Source organism: Ambystoma mexicanum, chromosome 3p, assembly GCF_040938575.1.
Source record: "Ambystoma mexicanum isolate Mex_15411 chromosome 3p, UKY_AmexF1_1, whole genome shotgun sequence".
Taxonomy (NCBI): domain Eukaryota; kingdom Metazoa; phylum Chordata; class Amphibia; order Caudata; family Ambystomatidae; genus Ambystoma; species Ambystoma mexicanum.
This window is the reverse complement of record NC_090925.1, coordinates 1,088,279,208-1,088,300,620: the sequence shown is the minus strand read 5'-3', so window position 1 is coordinate 1,088,300,620 and position 21,413 is coordinate 1,088,279,208.

Sequence of the window (21,413 nt, the reverse complement as noted above, 5' to 3'; positions counted from 1 at the left end):
GTGTAAAGCTCCACACGCACCCCTCGGAAAACTCGTACCCCATTCGCACTAGCGAAAATGCGTGTAAAATTCCATGCGCACCCCTCGGAACACACGTACCCCGCTCGCGCTAGTGAAAACGCGTGTAAACTCCACGCACACTCCTCGGACTACACGTACCCCACTCGCACTAGTGACAACACATGTAAAACTCCCTGCGCACCCCTTGGACTACGCATACCCCACTCGCGCTAGCGAAAACACGTGTAAAACTCCAGGTGCACCCCTCGGAACATGCATACCCCGCTCGCGCTAGCGAAAATGCATGTAAAACCCAACGCGCACCCCTCGGAACATGCATGCCCCGCTCGCGCTAATGAAAACGCGTGTAAAAGTCCATGCGTACCCCCGGAATACACGTACCCCACTTGCTGTAGCGAAAACGCATGTAGTACTCCCCACGCACCCCCGTAATGCACGTACCCCGCTCGCGCTAGTGAAAACACGTGTAAAAGTCAACGCGCACCCCCGGAATACATGTACCCCGCTCGCGTTAGTGAAAACGTGTGTAAAACTCCCTGCGCACCCACGTAATACATGTACCCCCCTCCCGCTAGTGAAAACGCGTGTAACACTCCCTGTGCACCCCCAGAATACAAGTACCCCACTCACGCTTGCAAAAACGTGTGTAAAAGTCCACGCACACCCCTCGAACACGCGTACCCGCTGCGTGCGTCAGGTAAAATGCATGGAAAATCCCCACCTTGTGGTGTGGCCTGCCTGCGGGCTATGGACTGGGGTGATGGGCTGCCTGTGGGCCGTGCCCAGGGGTGATATGCTGCCTGCATGTATTCCGGGGGTGCGCATGGACTTTCACATGCATTTTCGCTAGCGCGAGTGGGGTAAGTGTATTCCGGGGGTGCGTGGGGAGTTTTACACGCGTTTTCGCTAGCACGAGTGGGGTACGTTTATTCTGGGGGTGCACGAATACTTTTACATGCGATTTGGCAGTGTGCGCCCACCCGGGTGTGTCCCCCCTTCCCATGCCCCGCAGGCAGCCCATCACCGCATACCATGCCCCACAGGCAGCCCATCACCCCATACCATGCCCCACAGGCAGGCCACATGTCACCATGCACTCAGGAGCACTGACTCATGTCCCCCTCCCACCTCCCATTGAGGGGCACCTGCCAGCAGGCCCCGACTCATGTCCACCCCACCCCCATTGACGGCCCACCAAACAACATGTTCTAACAAAACAGACCCATGGCCCCAATGCCAAATCAAATCCCCCTTGGCCTCCAGTACAAGCATGCAAACATCCACTGCACCCACTCCCAAATTACCCATGCCATGACAGTCTTAAAAGAACCACCATGCCCATGCATAAATGCAAAACAGAGCCACACAGTGGCAACACATGGCAGAGGCAATGTTCATTGAGACATGCACAAAACCAATGATAGTACACAACACCAATCATGAAGTTAGAATAAATGTATTAATAACATAATGAAAAACATAAAGAAAATCAAACTTGCTAATTAATAAATAATGAAAGCTATTACCAAAAAATATAGAAAATCCAATGATGAACAAAAATCCCCAGCATGAAATAATAAAAGTGGTCCATTGCCAATGTCAATATGATTTAAATAACCAGAAAAAAAACCATTAATCCATGGGAAATGTTAATAAAGAAAGTATGTACAAGTCTTCAACTATATACAAGCCAAGTCCAAAGGGTCCATGATCCCAAAACAAAAGGAAACCTACAAAAAAGTCCTATGAATAAAAAACTATATACATAAGGTGGAGCAAAGTCCATTAACTCCAAATAAAAAGAAAAAACAAAGGAAACCTAAACCTAAAGAACTATGTACAAAGGCGGCGGGCAAGTCCAACGGCTCATTTGTTGATGTTCGGCCAGGACATCATCGAACTCCACGTCGATGTTCCGAGGGCGGGCCTGTTCCTTGTCCTCGAGGTCTCGCAGGGATGCATCCATGGCCTCCTCCAACTCCCTGCCAGTTGCCTCGAGGCACTCAGCCCGCCTCAATGCCCTGCGCATTGAGTTCTCCGCCCTGACCATAGTGAGCCGTGCCCTCTCCGCCCACAGCCTCTCTGCATCTATTTGCCGGCCCAACCACTGCCACACAGAAGACAGTCCCAGTCCGGGGTCCTCCTGCCCCTCGGCCGATGCCTGCCCCCGGGGTGTAGATGGCCCCAAGCCATGATGCCTCCCACGCTGAGCCTGCTGCTGCTTGTGGTTCAACTGCCTCTGCCACCACAACGGCCCCCGGGCTGTGCACATGCCCTGCACGATGATGCTGGCACATCCTCCATCTGCTGGGGTCCAGTTGGTGGGGTGTCCACCCCTGCTGGACCTCCAACTCCCGACTGTGGCAGGGATGGGATCTCCACCAGGCTGGCTGCGTTGGTTGGGAAGACGGCACAGAGAATGACTGGCATATGGTGTGCACAGAGGAGGAGAGGGCCGCAAGACTGGCCGACACATGGAGGAAACCCCCGACCATGGTTCCTCCCAAGTGGGCCACGTTGGCACACAGCTCTTCGTGATGACGTGCGTGGTCCCCCCAGGAAGCACGCACGTTATCACAAATGTCACGTGTGCGCAACGCGACCCCAATCAGGACAGACTCAATCCGGTCACGGGTCCCCACGTCTGCAAGTAGAGGAGTGCCAGATGACATGGACCTCCCCCCTACCTGCGGACGGGCCTGGGATGGGGCATCCCTGCTGGTGCATGGTGCTGCAGTCACAGTGTCAGGGACAGGGATATGCACAGGCACCTCTGCGGCGACCTGTGCTGCCTCCTGCCTCTGCCCCTGGTCTGCACCAGTGGTACCGCCCCCAACAGGCCCCATGTGCGGCTCTGTGGCGGCCTCCTCCTCCTCTATACACACCACCAATCTGGATGGCTCCGCACCGTCTTCTGCCATTGCTAGCCCTTGTGGGGGCTCATCCACCCCTTCCGCTGCAGCCGTAGTGGCAGACGCGGCACCAGTCCCCTCGCTCCCGGATGATGGAATGTCCTGGGAGCGTGACTGGGCCTTGCGTCGCCGGCCGGTGGAGGCATCCCTGCCACTCTCCTCCACAGCGCCATCTCTGCCCTCGTCTTCACTCGCTGCTGTGTAAAGGGAGACATTGAACACAAGCAACAGGGTACTGAACAGTAGTCCCATGGACACAAAGCAATAGCACATGAGTGGCACTGTCAAACGTCACTTCCATCATGTCCCTCCACAACACATGGGTCAGTGCAGGCAACACACATGCTGGAACAGGCATGGCACATGCAACAAACATTGGCATCCATGTCCAAGGCACCGCAGATTCATCCAATGGTGGGCTGATACTCACATGCATCATGGGACATGCTGGTCACATGCACACACATCACCGGAGGGTAATGCATCTGGCCCTGTATACCCCCAGACACAGTGGATAGAAGGATGACTAGGCTGTATCAGTGAATCAACACATCATCACGGACATGTGTCATGCATCCATGGTGCACACACTACCTAGACACACGGACATGTACATAATGCATGTCCATGACAGCAGCACACATCTCTCACACCCCAAACATGTCAAAGTACAGACACAGGCATGCATACATGTGTGCGTTCCGCATGCTGCTCCGCATGATGCATTGTAACACATACACCATCCATGTGGGTCATGCCTGACTGGACTCACATGCAGCACCATCATGTCCCTGCACACACACATCCAAACATGACCCATGTCACAACATGTGCTGAAAAAGCCAACAGCATCAATAGGGAAGGAGCGTTACAACTAAAAGAAAAGGAGGAACAGGAGAAACTTGTATATGTTACCACTTTCTCCCAACAGAGCCCGAAAATTAAAAAAAGTATCAAAAAGAATTGGTCAATTTTGTCCTTAGACCCAATGATGAAAAGACTCTTTCCAGAACCTCCACTCTTTGCCTATTCCAAGAGTAAATCAATGAGGGAACATCTCATAAAAGCAGATTTGTCAGCAGCAAATCGAACCCAGGAAACCTACAAAGGTACAACCCCATGTCACAATTGCAACAACTGCAATAATTTAATAACGGGCAACACCATCCTTCACCCCCATAAAGGTTACAAAATTAATTTGTATCATTCTTCGACCTGTGATTCAAAAAATGTAATCTATAGTATAAAATGTCCATGTGGAATTTATTACGTAGGCATGACAATGAGGAAGGCGAAAATAAGGTGGTCCGAACACAAGTCAAACATCAGGACAGGAGCAATAAAATCACCAGTTACTCAACATTTCAAAAAAGAAAGACACAATATCTCTCAAATAAGATTCATCATTCTGGAACAGATAAAAATATCAAGAAGGGGCGGAAATCTAAACAAAATTCTTCTGCAAAGAGAAACATACTGGATCGACAAATTGAACTCAATGCAACCCAATGGTATGAACGCAGATTGGGATTTAAGTTGCTTTCTATAAAAGAGCACAGAAATACCAACCGGACAGCAAGAATCTAAATAGCTCCCCGCGTACAGAATTGTATCTGTAAAAAATCGGGCTGGTACAAAACAAATGCATATGAAATAAGTAAAAAATAAAAAACATTTTTGAGTACTCTCTAATGAGCCATGCAACACTTAAAATAACAAACATCATGTTTAGCAACATCCCTAGACTTCTGTAGCGACGATCTAGAAGCAACCACCACACCACAGGAATTTAAACCACAGTTATTGAAACTATTCCAAGATGGTGGCCATGCAATCACAGAAAACTAGCCAGTTGACAGCTTGGTAGAAAGCAAGAAGGGACTACATCTAGGGAGTTCAAAGAAACACAATCAAGGCAAACGTGGAGCGACCTCAAGGAGACACACATGCTGTGAATGGAACAGGAGAGCGCGGACCAAGGGAAGGAGAAAATTAAAATCGTGAACGGCACGAGACAGCAACGCGAGCGGCTTGCGGCAGTGCTGAGCGGACGACAACGAGCTCGCACGTACGGCAAGCCAAAGAAAGTAGCCGATAGCGGTCCGCATAGTCAGGTGAGACAAGGGGGACACGATATGAAAGTAAAGCATGAAAAACGCTGAATTAGGGTTGGGTGACTGGGGCACAGCGCTATGATGTAGCGACTGTTCCCAGCACCAAACCCGCTCATAAACATTCAAAATTCATGTAGAAAAACCACGTCATATTCATTCTTTACAGATCAGGCGTAATATTCAAGACAAAAACAAAAGTGGATTAATAAACGATACTGGAATGAAAGTTACAAGTATTAGAGACTGACAGATGGGAGAGATCCACAGTATTACAGGTACATTGGTCTATTTAGTCAAAAGAAATTGTGAAGCTATATGGAACATGAACTGAGGGTCTAAATAGAAATATAAATGTAACTTTCAGATACATCAGATTGAAGTATAGAATTTGGTCGCACCTGATGAAGGGCTAAGAGAGAGCCCGAAACGCGTTGTGCATCAACGGAAAGACAAGAGACTATTTGATCAATAGTCCCTTGATTTCATTTGAGAACTATGGACTTTAAACTGTAAAGATCAACAAGAGAAAGAGTTTTAAAGAGACATTAGAAACACTTTCGGATTGAAAAAGCTGTGAAAACACGGATATATTGTTTGGTTTATTGAAAATTGTTTTAAACACGAGACTGCATGTAACATTTTGTTGTAAAATGGGTATTTTTTGAATCACTAACAAAACTGAATAGAGATACTACCCAGACCTTCAAGGGTCATTGTTTTTGGTTAAGAATAAAATGTGAAAGCAAAAATTGCACTAAGATAATGTGTTTTGCATGTTTATGCCTAAAAGTGTGCACAGAGTATGATCATTTTTGCTGAAGTGATCTTTCAAACCACTGTTTATTCCGATTCTGTAGCCCAGAATCAAACTCTGTTTAGCACCTAAGTTTGTATTTAGTTCTAACAAGTAAGCATTTGAGTTTACATTAAGGTTCATAGAATTAAGGAGTGCTCCTCTACACCCAAATTGACCATGTCACACATGCAGCCAAGTAGCTAACTACCAGCACATGCCCTTTTTTAAATGTGAATGCATGGCCACTTACCGTTCGACTCCAAACGAGCCTGCATCCTGAGGATCTGGTGGTGAAGCACTGGGCGAATGCGCTCCAGGACCCTCATCTGCTGGGTGTAAGCTGGACCCGGCGCCCCACTGCATCCGCTGCTTCCCAGAGGTGCCAGGCCTTCTTGATGGTCCTGGACTTGTAGTCCTCCCAGCGCTTCTGGACGTGTTTATGTCACGGGGTGCCACCCTCTCCGTGTTGATGGCACCCACTATGTCCTTCCAGATCCTCTTCCGTCCTTCCTTGTCGGCGCGGGATGGTGTGAAGAGGGCGTCATAATGCCCCAGAACTTGCTTCACCAGGATACCAACTTCCTTTTCACTGAAGCTGGTAGCCCTCTGCCTCTCTGCTGGAGGGTTGCCATTGGTGCCAGAAGGTGTTGTGTCAGATGTGGCAACCCCCGAGGCAGGTGTGGGTGGGCAACAGGGTCCTGGGGCTGGGCTGTGGGGTGATGGAAAACCAGTCAGGGGTCTTCTGTTCCAGCAGGGGTGGTCACAAGAACTGGACCCCTGCAGATGGCAGATGTGCAGGCACCTAATGGCAGGGCACGGTGGCAGCAGGCAGGCAGGCAGCAGCAGATGGCCCGTGGGAGGCTTCTCAGGGCTCTGGGGGGCAGTAATTTGGCCTTCTGTGCAGGAGCGTGGTCTTCCGTGTGTTGTCGTGTGGCCAGCTTGATACGGAGTGATTTGGCACGTGAAAAACAGCACATTTGTGTGAATTCTGAGGAAAGGCCCTTAGTGCGTAAGTGCATAGGTGACGTAACGTGCACGTGGACATTTCCCTTGGCACCGGTTGAAGGTCCCACGTGGGTTTCCATCGCTCTGTACGTGCTTTTCGTGGAAAGCGGTGCGTGTGTTTTCCAGACTTTGGGGTTCACACGCGATTAGTTCACAGCAGCTACAGTGCGTACTTCTTCTTTTGGTGTGGGTGTTGGCTACGCGTTCTTCTTCTACATGCAAGGCAGACGGTGAGTCGCACACTATTGCTCCTACTGCGGGTGTCACTGTTAGTCGCGTACCCCTTTTTTCCAGGCATACCGGCCTGCGTGTTGATCACATATGCATTTTTTGTGTTCCTGACTGCCACAGCGTACTGCTTGTGTTTTTTTACACACATGTGGGCTACAGGGGTCATGTATCTCTTTTTTTTTGCTTTTTTTTGGGATGCCTGAGCTTTGCGTGACACGTAATTTCTCCTAAGGGGCCACAGAATGGGGCATTCATTGTAGCTGTATATACGTGTTTGTTGTTTGTGCGCCCTTTTATTCTGCACGTGGACACTTCCGCCTGCCTTCGCGTGGCAGACGTGTTTAGGCCTGTGTGTGTCTTTTGGCGTGCATGTGTTTCCCCTATTCCATTCCATGAATACTTGTAGTTCACGTGCGTGTGGGCATTCCGTGTATTTCCCAGCAGTACTTAACCAGTTACGCCCTTATTTTCACATGTTGTTCCCCATTCCGTGTGTTACGTCCTGTGTTCCGCTCCCTTTTTGGTGTGTGCACTAATGTTGTGCGCTCTCACTGTGCGCGTCGCTCACAGCATTCAGGATGTTGCAGTGACTTGTGCGCCCGTGTGCGTCACGCACGGATTTGGCGCACATCCCTGGAAGAACACGCGCAGGGCCTTCCATGAATCGCACGGGTGTGATTCGCACGCGTGCACCAGCTTTTTCACGCTTGCGCCAGCTTGCGCCACTAATTTTGGTGCACATTTATTCCATGAATTACCCCCATGATTGGAGAGGGTAGAAAAAGGAAGAATTGAACAAAGAATCGAGGGACGATAAATGTGGAAAGGGAAGAAGAAAAGGGGTTGCAGTGGCTGCTGGTTTTATCGGGTGGTGAAGCGCTGCCCCCAATAATGCAGAGGCAGACAGCAACGTGCATTATACACTATTCTGTCTGCACTGCAGACATAAGCACATAGTGGGGCTGATTCAAGGAAAAGTGTGCATTGGTTCCACAAACTCCCCGCACTGAGAATGGCTTTTCTAGCCCCTGCGCATTGGACATTTTCTACGCGATCCACGTATTCATGGAATGTTTCCCACTAAGTAACCCTATGCACATGTTGCAGCCGGAATGCTCACAACACACCCCCACACAAAGTAAATCCAGCCAGATACACTTACCTTTGCGGGTGCCTCGGCCACAAACTCATGCACCCCAGTAATGCTACGTGGGGTCCCCTGCAACCAAGCCAGCACCTCAGTGACACTTCATGGAGTCCACCGTAACTGTTAACAGCACCCCGACCACATACGTACCATTTTCTGTAACTCAGGTAAAACTCTGGTCAATCTGCGTGCAAACCCTCGTAAACCGCGGCTACACCTCGCTACACTGCATACGCACATCCCTAACTGTGAATGGCACCCCACTGCTTGCACGCACCCCTAAATTCCTGATAGGACCTTACCTTTGAGCTGTGAGTCCTATACTTTTGGTGCCTGCGCCTGCTTATACGCTGCGGTGTGATCGGGAGCTTTGCATGCTGATTTCCCTGAAGTGATGTTGCGTGGTCAGATCCATGAAGAAGCTTGGTTTTGCGTGCTTCTGACGGTGCAATTTACTCATGCAGTCCCTCCCTCGACATGCCCACATGCCACCTTGTTCTTCTTCGTTCTGCATGGAGTATGGGTAATATGCATGTTTCCGCCCCCTTTTTAACGCTGTGCACTGGCCTGGTCCACATGCAAGGTGTTCGACTGCTCGCAGAGGCGTTCCGGACCAGCACAAAGTCCCTGCAAAGTCTTAAAAAGTCCTGCAAAGTTGATTCCATGACAGAGGGTGTTTTGCGTTCAGATTGTCCCTATTTACAATGCAAAAAATGCCATGAATCAGGCCCAGTATGTGTTGCCGCTGCTGCCGCTGGCAAATAATAAAATAAATAATTCAGGCCTGCCAAGGCACGAGCATGGGTTGGGCATTGTACGCAGGGGCACATCCCTTGCCACGCAATGTTTGTTTTCATGTGCTATTTATTTATTTGCATTTGTAAAGTTCATAAATTCTCCCGGGCATCATGGCGCTGTTAAGAAGGCTTATTAAGTAACATAAAGTGCACTTGGTTACATATGTGCTAGAAAAGACATACAGTTTGCCTGAACCATTTTAAGGGGCGGCAGCAGCATAAGTGCATAAGGAAACAGTGTGTAGCGAAGACATGCTGCACAAATACAATGCATAGAGTCAAAATAGGTTGGATGGCACATCCATGATGCTCAGCCCCATCTTGAAGGGTGGCAACACGTACGATACATAGAGTCAAGATAGGTTGGGTGGCAGAGCCATAATGTGCAGCCCAGTCTTGAAGGGCAGCAATACATATAATGCATGGAGTCAAAATAGGTTGGGTGGCATAGCTATGATGCATAGCCCCATCTTGAAGGGCAGTAGCACATACAGTGCATAAAATCAAATAGGATGGGTGGCACGTTACTTGCGGTTCCATAAGGTGCTACAAGTAGCCAAAATGCAGTGGCAGCTACATGTTGCCCACCATAAGTTACTTGGCGGCAGCTAACAAGCAATTGCACAGTCAAGTTAGAAGGGTCGTACACTGGGACACACACCTAAGGCGGGGGTGTAATCCCACAGGAATATTATACAACTACGGAGCAAAAACACTTGCGTGCAGGTATCAAGGTGAAAGGCATTTGCATTAGCGCGCAGGCATAATAGGGATGAGCAGTTAGTTAATGATTCCTATCTGATGTTCTGAAATACCAAGCAAACTTAAGGCGGGACACTGGTACGTGCTGACGGTATGGTTCGGGAGAGAGTGTATCAGGTAGGATGGGTATTCAGTATAGTGTCTGACGTGAGGTATTGATGTGGATGAGAGAGACCGGCAGAAGCGCTAAAGCGTGAGAGAGCAATGTATGGTGCAAGACCAGACAGTACGGTAACCGGGAAGTTGAATAATAGACTTAGCCGAGACGTCAGAGTTGGTACATGATTCAAACATAGATCACAGTGATGGTTGTGTGGGGTGCAGAATGCTTACTGCAATGGAAGCGTAGATTGAACTGGGCATACGGCATGAAGGACTCAAGAGGAGATTGGCAGGTAGGGGCAGCACGTTCAGGTAAGGACAGGGAAAGACAGGGCCCTTGCACACAGCCTTTACACAGATGCCGGCCTCGCCTCCCGGCTTGCTCGGGTGCACAGATTCGTAGCAGGCATCAGCCAATCTGTGGCCTGCTTGATGGAAGGTGCCTCCAGGCACATCTGAGCGGCATCCAGGAGGGTCAGCAAAGTGGCAGCCATCTTATTCGGGCTAAGAGCCCAGTTCAGAGCGTGGTGAAGAGTGAGGGAGTAGGCTCTGTGCTTGAATGGAAAGGGAGCAAATCCTACTCCTTCAAGCACAATGAGGGAAAGACAGGGCCCTTGCACACAGCCTTTACAAAGATGCTGGCTTTGCCTCCTGGCTTGCTCAGGTGCACGGGTTCGTAGCAGGCATCAGCCAATCGGTGGCCTGCTTGATGGAAGGTGCCTCCAGGCACATCTGAGCGGCGTCCAGGAGGGTCAGCAAAGCGACAGCCATCTTATTCGGGCTAAGAGCCCAGTGCAGAGTGTGGTGAAGAGTAAGGGAGTAGGCTCTGTGATCGGATGGAAAGGGAGCCCATCCTACTCCTCCAAGCCCCCCCACCGGCCACCCTGTGAAAAAGCAAGCAAAAAAAAAATTGTTTTTTTCGCGGACATGCCCAGTTCAGTGTGAAAAAAATGTTGTTTTTTTTTTGCTGCAGGCATTGCTGCATCATTAGGCAGCGAGTTGTGACACCCACTTGACCCTGAATTGAGCTGCTCTCATTTTATGACTTCGATGAAAGTACAGGGCAATGAGACTGCTTGCCATGCAGTCCTCTGGGCTCCGTGTGCAGTGCAAACAACATTAGGCCATGCAGCAAATAGACCCCTGGACCATGGACACCCCATAGTGCAGGTGGATGAACAGGAACGGGAGTCACAGCAGCCAAGAAGTGGCATTCAATAGCCACCATCATTTTTCTTTTAACCTGTGGTAATAACTGCTCGTCTGTTTTCGGAAAAAGGGGAGCGTATGTTTTCAAGCTCTTCCATGTTTGCAGTTAGTATAGCACGATCCTCAGTTTCCAGGAAACAATTCAAAAGTGAAATCCTTATTATAGTGGTCTTTTTCACTTACCGTTGCAGGATGTTGCATCGCCATGTCATGACAAACCAATGATTGCTTCTTGAAGTGCTCGACTCGGACAATCGCAAAGTATATCATTTTAAAATTGAAATAAATAGACACACTGGTAGTGTATTTTCTATCATCCCAATTTTCGCCACACTCACCATAGCAACAGGACAGCATACTAATTCCCTACTGGCCTCACACTCCAACTCGAACCTTCACCCAATACACACCAGCTACAGATTTAGCCTCACACAGTCCTCAGCAGACCCACATTTACTTTCTGCCTATAGGCCACCGCCAACATTACTCGACAGCTTTAGGGCTGACTCCTGATACTGAAATGTCTCTGTCGTCTGAGACTTCATTTTTCATATTCATAACCATTAAGTCATAGCACCGTCTCTTGCTGATACAAGAGCCGAGACACAGAAAAGAGATCCAGTCAAAAAGCAATGGGTAGCTGAATGCCACAGATTGCTAGGATATCTGGTCCATTTTTGTGGCCAGTGACTTGTCTGCCAGAACCCTGGCCTTTATCTCTTCGAACAAGATGGTTCTTGCTTTTTGACTGGATCTCTTTTCTGTGTCTCGGCTCTTGTATCAGCAAGAGACTGTGCTATGACTTAATGGTTATGAATATGAAAAATGAAATCTATCCCCTGAAGATGGTTCTTTGAACCGAAACGCGTCGGCCTCATTTGTTATATCTAAATATGAGACTTCATTTGTAAATTGTTGAATGGTTGAACCTATGCATTTAGAGCTTTGTAAACTGTAAACTGCTATACAGATTTGCAATTGTGCTGCTCTATACAAGCTGTTTTCTATCTACACCGTTTGTTCCTACTTGTGTTATATGGAACACCCACAAGTGCTCTTTCCATATGTAAATAAAGTACACTGATCGTACTACTTTTTTTTGTTTATTCATGTACGACTTATTGGATTAAGAGGATTAAAATCCAAAAGTTAACTCTAATGTCTTGGTTCTGATTGTTCCATTCATTTTACACCTGTGTTTACAATTTATCCTTATTAACACCGTTAAATTGTGTAATGACATTTTCTTTTGGAAACTAGAGAAACTTAGGCGGTGTTTGTAAACCGTAGAATTTACGCCCTGTTGGCGCCAAATGTTTAAATGAATTTTGATTTAAAATAGAGGGTACTTATTTTCATTGTTGAGTGCATCTGGGCTTGCTGGGTAGCAATACACAGCTTTGGATTTGTTTGGTTTTCTCTGTCCCAAGTGGCCTTGTGACGACAGCCCGATTGCACCAGAAGTCTTTGTATAACATTTGCACACTATTTCTTGTTGATACATTCTTATTCACAATCCTTCCACTCTCAAACCTTTATTTAACTTGTCTGTGCACCCCTATACTTCTCTCTTTTGCTTTATCCCAATTGTAAACCATTACCATCCCATTGCTGCATGGAGTTTGAGTCCATCTCTGCACTCTGCCACGTATGTATTGTAACAAAAAGGTGTCCTAACCATTCAATTCTTTATTCATACACTGTGCACTAAATTTCTAATAGGCGTTCTCAATAAATGTCTTACTAAATTCCCAATTCAAACATCAAAAGAAAGAATAATCATTGTATAAAATTGGATATGGGGTGGGAGTTTATTTGCCCATCTCCTCCATTAGCTTTATTTCATTGTTATTCCATTTTTGAGACTGTTAACGACATGCTACTTGCTTCCACATGTTTTTATATATAGTGACAAAAAGCACATTCTTGGGGGTAGCAAAAGATTCTTTCGCTCCTATCAACCATCATATACTTCAATATTTACAAGACAGTGAGAAAACAATGGTATGGTTCACACTTGTTGAATACATATAAACAATAGTCAAGTGTTGAGGAACATACATAAATCCTGTTTTTAGTATGTTCAAAAATAAAAAAATACATAGACACTGGTACTTCACTTTACATAGACGTACGTATTAATGACCCAAAGAAAAGCTATAATTTCGTCCATGTGCCCATGTTCTAAGCTGTGGTCGACATTTGCATTGGTTTATATGTTTTTCTGTTCCTGGATTAATACTTCCCAGGCAAGGAAGAGGTTGTATTTGCTCTGCCACTTATGTAAACAACACAAATGTAGGAAACATGGGGTGGACAGCATTCGCTACTTTTTTGGGGAGTCAGACGCCGTTCACCCTGTGGGTTTTTAGGAAATAAAAACAATAATAATATTAAACAGTGGGCAGGAATTCAACCCAGGCTGCTTTGCTGCAAGATGAAACACTTAGGGCCTCATCACGAGTTGGGCAGTAACGCAGGAACTAATAGACCTACCGCTAAACCCCCCGGCGCTGTTAGCGCCGGATCACGGGTTTGGCGGAACGGTTAGTGCCCATTCCCCATTAGGCCCATTCGGAAATTCCTCATTCCCCATTGGGCCCAATGGGGACTTTTCGCGCTATTACTGCCAGCGGATTTCCCACCGGCGGTAATAGCGCTGAAAACCGGCACATTTTTCAGTGGATTTCCAACAACTTTGAGCTGGGGGGAAATCAGCCAAGGCCATGATTTGGCGGACCCTTAAAAGTGGCGGTAATAGTGTTACCGCAGCTTTTAAGGGTTACCGCCAAACTCGTGATGAGGCCCTTAGCCATGAGACCACAATAATCACTCATAACATGACTTTTTTCTCAAACTAACATTCTGCAATTTAGGACATGCTTTGTGTTATTGATTCTTGGGTACTAAAGGGGCTCACCTTTTATACTTAGCCATCAATGTTCTAGGAACATCTGTTCTCTTGTCAAATGCTAATTACTCCTGTGCACTTCCTTCAAATGGGAATCACAAATTCAATGAAATTTGAATATTTCACTTTGAGGTATGTTTTTGTGAAAGATAGGCTTTGTAAAAGGCAAGGAGTTGTCATTGCTAGACGGTCCAGCAATGGGAAAGCCATACCTTTTACAAAGCCCACCTTTCACAAAATGGACTCCAGACTGCTCAGTGCAACCATTGGCAACACGTGGGGGCTGCACATCTTCCTCACAGCGACTGGGCTGGCCACGCATGCAGAGTGGGGAGCACATGTGTGTGTGTACTATTCTTTCAGACACACACTGTTACAGCATGGGATGGCACAATCATACAGAATCCCAGATACAAACCACTACTGTTTACTTCTTCTATTGCAATAAAAATATATTGATGGTGTTTTCTAGACTTCGGTTGAAACAGGAAGTTATTTTGTCCTGTTTTTTATTTATTTTGGTGCAATGCCTCTGCAGCAGGTTACTCGCTGTACGCATCACTATTTCCATATTGATCTCGAGAGGGCTGAGAGAGTAGTAGCAAGTGTTCTATTCATAAAAACATTATGACATTTTATGGTAGGTCAAGACTAGACATCCTGGCTTTGGTTGACAAGATCAGCACACATCTCAGCAAGCCATCGCATAGTTCTCAGTGTTTTTTATGCATTTCCTCTGAGGTTATATCACATGTACCTTATTACACACACCCGCGTACGTTATGTAAACACATTTGGGGTCATCTTCTAATTAAGTGGAGCATAACAGGAAAGCCTAAAAAGCCGTTCCCTTTGCGCTACACTTGCTTTTTCTGTCATCCTGACACATAGGAGGACAGTAACGCGGTGACAGCATCTCAGCGTTGCTTTCCTCCTCTGTTTCAGGGGAGCAATTAATTTTGCGCCTGCATGTCATTTTCATGCAAGTATAACACCAAAGATTCCAATGGAATACGCCTTGCTTTACAGCTGGTGTATAGCAGACAGATTCCATTTAAATACATTATACAACGTCAACTGCAAAACATATATTTAGGAAGTGTTTTATTGCTCCCAAAGCAGAGAGTAATAGTGAAGAGTACAGACTGTTTTGCCGTCACTTACTCCTCACTTTTACACTCCACTTGGGGTGTGGTTAAAGTTGCATGGTCGGGTACCTGCATTACCCATTAATGGTCCCCTGCATGCAATTACCATCTTATTGAAAATGACCCCCATTCTGTCATAGCTGGCGAATGCAGTACTTTTCTACACTACAGATCATCTGATGACACGTCAAACTATAAGTGACTTAACTTGCTGATTACTCAATAGACTGTCCGTGAACTCTGAGCAGTACAAGGCTGCACTTTACAAGTTCGAACCTTGGCAAGACCAATTCTGCCCTTCATACTTCTGACATTGATAAATTGAATAGGAGCACATAGGAGACTGTTACTGCACTTAGCAGCAGGAAGTATCCGGTGTGAAGAGCTACTCATAACTATGTGAAATAAGATCAACTATTATTGCTAGGCACAAGAACAATCTTGGTCCCAATAAGCAAGGGTATTTTGGACAAAATGATAGGCCACAGAAATAATCAAGTTGCGTGTAGATAAGAAGATCAGGGTTTTGGAGAGCATCAATCCTCTGGTCCTGTTTAGACAAACTTTATTCTCCACCTGTAGCTGATTAAAACACAAACTGAGGCTTAGGGCAGTGCATACCGGCATTGTGGTTTAAACATCATCATTCAGCAAATCACACCATTAACTGCAATTTGCACCCATTTAAATGGACTACAAGAAAGAAGCCCATCTCACAATGTTTTGCTTTTCATGGTTTCTGCATGCTGCACCGGCCCAGTGCCAGGCTTCTTGCTTCTGAAGGTTTCTGCATGCTGCACCAGCCCAGTGCCAGGCTTTTTGCTTCTCATGGTGTCTGCATGCTGCACAGTTCCGGTGCCAGGCATCCTGCTTCTCATGGTTTCTGCATGCTGCACAGGCTCAGTGCCAGGCTACTTGCTTCTCATGTGTAGGGGAGGTGCTAGAGACCCCCTCCCCCAAACTGAATGCATATAACTTGTCAAGCTGATCAGTAGTTCCAGTATTATGAAAATCAGAATTGTGGCAATTTTTATGCCAAAACACAAATTTTAGGGTGACATATTTGTCTAGAAAGTGGATAGGAAAAAAGTTATGCTCAAAAGTAGGTTTTCATTTGGTAGAATGGTCAAGTATTCAGACGGGGCTGGATTCTAAAATGGCTGCTAGAAAAACAAGGTGGTGGAATCTCACATAGTCATGCTAAAATAATCAAATAATTCTCTAATAGCAGTCCATGTTAAGTTCATTGCAACTGGAGTGTATTTTTAGAATTATTGGCAGGAAAAGCATGGTATTGCCTGCCAAAATGACTCAGAGGTCTTGCCAAAGGCTGTTTTTCTAGACGTCAAAGGATTTATCTTATGCAAGCTAAAAGGTTAGGTGCCAGTCAAGTGAGGAATGCCGAGACATGTTATGTGGACTTGATGACTGACAGTTAAGCCAACCAACCCTGGAATAAATATTGGTTTGTCTTTAATTGTCACACTCAATCAAAATATATTGTGTAATAAAATTAAATGTTGCACCAGCTGTAAAAACAGTATAAAAAAAGCTGAATCCCGAGCTCATTGCTGCCATTTCTGATGTCTTAATAAAGATGAAGTTGAAATCAGCCCACGTACCTGCCCTGTCTCTTTGTCTCTAGGCCCTCCTCTTCATTTGGCTGACCACGAAGGGACCCTGCCTGAAGACTGTCCTTCCGGGGTAAAGAATCCAGACAGAGGCACATGCTGACAGAACTAGGAGATGGGCCCTGGTAAGGGAGGCAGGGTAAGTAAATGAATCTGCAGTGTGCCCCCATCCTTGCAAGTGGGGGTCTCCTATGGCTGTCAGCATGTGATGATAGCATTGCGCTGTAGCACATGTGGATTCTGGTATGTATATAGGGACTAGGGTAAAGAGGCAGAGAATAAAAGACATATTTTGTTAAGAGTTATTTAAAAAGTAGTCTAGAAGTAGTCCGTGGTTTTTAAAAAAGTAATCTAAGAGTAGGCAGTGTTTTTTTGCACTAGTTGTAGAAGAAGTAACGGGGGTTGTCTTAGTGTTTAATTAATTATGTGAGAAGAGGAGTGTCACAGTTAAGCCCAGAATCCTACATTCAGGAACATCTAGAAGGAGTTGTTTAAAAATCCAAGCGGATATATAGGCCACAAACCGATAAATCTGTTAAAGAAAACAATTCACACTCCAATTGGAGTAATTTTAGGGGGGGCAAGCATAGCCATGAGGAGCATTTGCAGGGAGAATAACCACGAGGAACGTTGGCAGAGGTGTATGTGGGCTGGCCAGCCTGTCTGTTTGTATATTGTATGTAATTAATGTATTAAGGAAATAATGAGATGTCGAAGAGCGACAATGAATTGCAAAACTGTACAAAGTAAGAGGGAGTCAAGAAAATATGTTATTTATTTAAGGTAGATGGTGCCTAGCACCCAAAAGATAGGTAAGGATTGTTGAAAGAGATAGTTAGAGGTGAGCCATTGATGGCAGCGCACTCATTTGCATGATTTAAAATGTGATCAAAGGAAAAACACAGACAAAAACATGTAAAAATAGCCAGAAAATGTAGCTAGTTTGAACCCCTGCAGCAGGCAGTCATTGGTAGATACAGGGTTAATTTTTATACACCTGCACAGTTGAAATTCTTAGTCAACCAAAAACTTAACAAGACAAAAATCTACAACCCGCTTGACAGAAATGAAGGACACAGAAGTTTGACATAAGAGGGAAATGAATCAGGCTTTAAATAGCCAGCTATGCAGTTGCGAATGGAAGCATTTAGGAAGCGTAAATCAAGATGAAACACAAATCCGGCATCACATTCCTTTCTTGCTTAGAAAAACAGAGCTAATAAGTCGCATTAGAGAGCTTGAAAGTAAACTTTTATGAAAATAGGACCATATTTAGACACACAACGCAGATGATAAACACAAGTGTTGACAAGTGGGAAAGGGAGATTTGTGTATTTTGGAGCCTCTCAGAAAGCAACTACGATGCCCCGTTCAAGAACTGAGAGATCAGTTGGCAAGGTCCAAAGGGTAATTTATGATCACAGAAAAAAGCAAGGTTGTTGCACTTTTGAGTTAATACTGAGGTAACTTGTGCAGGAGAAAAAGCAACCATTGTTAAATGGTCTTAGCAAAGGTATGAGTTTATTAAGAAATTATTATGTATGAGCATGTATGTTGACCAATAGGAAGTCATTGGGCCTCATTACAAGTTTGCCGGTAGCCTTACCGGTAAAACCGGCAGGCTTCCGCCAACCTTGCAATATTTTCCGTCACCCACGAATGGGCAATTACCGGGGCATTCCGCCATTTGCGTGCACCAGAAAAAATATGCTCCCCATTCCCATTCAGCCCATAGGGCATATGTTTATAACGATGCCTGTGCATCTGACATGCTGTGCTCACGGGTGCCTTTCTACCCGTCAGGACAAAACTGGCAGGCAGAAAGGCAACCGCGAGCACAACTCGTAATTTTCCGGTCTGGGAACTACGATAACGGCAAGCTTACCGGTACTGTAGTTCCCAGACCGGCAAACTTATAATGAGGCCCATAGAATGGACATGGGTTATTGAGGCATATATGGGGCAATTGCACAGATGAGAACAAGCAAGGAACAAATGTTTCATTAAAATGCGCTATGAAAAGAAAAAAGACAGATTGTCAAATGGAAACACAGGAGGGTGCTTTAGGTAACTAGAATGAAAATGCTGGGAGTTGGGAATAGAGCGATAGCAATGGACAGGTATTGCAATATAATGAAGTAGCATTGGGTGTTATGCATGGAAGTTTAAGTTTTGCACCAACATTTTAGAGCACATTGGAGAGGTGCCAAGCAGGGGAACAATGTTTCCCTCACTGTACATTGTGTCTCTAAAGTATGCAAACATTTGGAGACAAAATTAGAAAACACAAACACAGGATGCTTTTTGTTTTACATTTAGAATGATAGCTGACGCAGAATATAAGAGTAGCTGGTCCTTTTTGAAGAAATATAAAGAATAGAGATTTGCTTGTTTATATTCAGGAGCACTGAATTGTTGAAGAGTGCAAGCAGGGGTGGAAGAGTATTTCACCACAGTTTATGTCAGAGACTGTTTGAAGTAGGTAGAGAGACGCTTGAAAAGCAAGGTCATGAGCAAAGATACAGTTGACTACTGCACACTATTGCAGGCTGTTGAAAGGGGGAGTAACAAGAAGAGCAATGCTAGGAAAAAGCTTGAGAAAGCCAAGTTACTTCAAAAGAAAAGTGCCAAAACATGCTGTAGGAGGAGCGGTACTGATGTGCGAAGGAGGGCTGGGAATCTAGCAACAACCAGTGGTGGTTTGTAAAATAACCAAAGTGGACTACAGTCCAGAACATTCAGAATAGTAAATATGCAAAGGGAATTTAATCAAGGGAGACTAGTCAGAAGAGCTCCTCCTGTAAATTAGATATATGGGATAACAGAGCACATTCTGCATGCATATGGAAGCCAAGAATATGCACAAGATGAACAATTCTCAAGAGGGGGGACAGCTCAACTTCCAGTAGATAGCTCACACGCTAGGGAAGTGTTTGCCCATGGTCAGACATTGTATCAGACATGAGCTCTGAGAGTAAAACAGGTACAGCAGCTACAAGAATTATTAAATGGATTCACTGCAGTGGCAAGTATAGTGAGCCTCATACAGATTTAATAATGTGCAAACTCAGAATAAGTAGTGACACCCAGGATAGGAGGTGCCATTATGGTAGGAGGAAATTCTTTCACAGGAACAGGGATATGCATGCACCCGCAATAAGGCAGCACAGGGTGACTTGATGTGCTCAGAATTAATAGTGACATTAGGCCCCAAAAAGGGTTAAGGGTTAATGTGATACTAGGAGGAAAACATCTGTGCTCTATTGGTAGACACTGGGACTGCATGTTCATGAAACAAAGGGGGAAAGGTGTTGGATAATGGGAATTATCAGAAGATTGAGTGTCCTTTGGAAGCCACAAGTTGAGTTTCTTTTTGTTGATGAATCATCAGTCTCTGTAGGAGAGTGTTCTATGACTGATCTTTGTTATATTGGCGACAGGCACTGTGAGTCCAGAAAAAATACCCTCCATAACATAAGCAATGTATTCTATTGGCCGAAAACCAACCGCCTCATATGTTCGGTATTAAGAACGCAGATTCATAAGCAAGACCAGAGTACGTCCATTTTGAACGGAATTGTCTAATTTCGCTTTTTTGCTTCGTGTTCAAATTGCTTCGCTGTAAACTTATTCTATTCTGTTATTTCATTGCTGCTCATGCATCGAGCAAGGCCACAAGATACATTTCGAAACACAACGCAGACAACCCAGACAGAAATGCCAGGTCTCCTCCCTCTCAAGACCTTGAAAGTAAACTCCAAGACATTTAATCACTATGCAGGTGCCAGCTAGTCTCGCTGATGCAGTAGAGATGGTAGGAACGAACAATTAATGGTTTGAATTATACTCTCTTTTATGAGCCCTGTAGAGCGAGTTGACCCCTAGCACACAAATAGAAACTAGAAGATAGCAAGGCCGGAATGTGCCTCTCCCCTGCACGCAGCTTGCTTCGAAGAACAGAAGCAGTGTGTTCCCTAAAACAAAGAATCATGTCTGCCAGTCCGCAGATTGCAAACTGTTGATATAATGAATGTCTGAAGGTGTCATATTTGTCACAATTGTCAATCATCAAATCCATTTCAAAGGAGACATGTTATGGGCGGTATTGAACATGTCATTGCTGATAGTGAGTTGCCCGTTTTGTATATATGTAACTGTTGTAGAAGGTCCGCTCTCTTGTGTCCCTCGGGGTCTGGAAACACACGTGGCGGGACGTGAGACCCAGTTGGCCAACTGAGACTATTTGCTTGCAATAAACCCTAGCTTTTGGGAATTGAACCTCGAGTCTGGCGTATCAGTTTGTGTGTGGTGATTGTGCCTTGTTTCCATACGCGAGGGTCCCCTAGAGGCCCGGTCAGCACCTGCCAATGTTTTGGGAAGAGATTGGATGACAAATCTTAAACATGATGATTTTATTTAGTTAATCAACGGGATAAGTTTGTTTCACTTTTGGAATGCACCATTTGAGCGCTGATTAATTCATATTGGCATGTGCAGGGTAAATGGCTCTGTGAGGATTGTCGTAAAACCAGAGGTTTTTCTTATTATGAGGTGAGCGCTTTGTTAAACATGGCTATTTGGCCTAATAGAGAAAGTGGTGAGAATAGTTGTTGAATTCTTGTTCAGA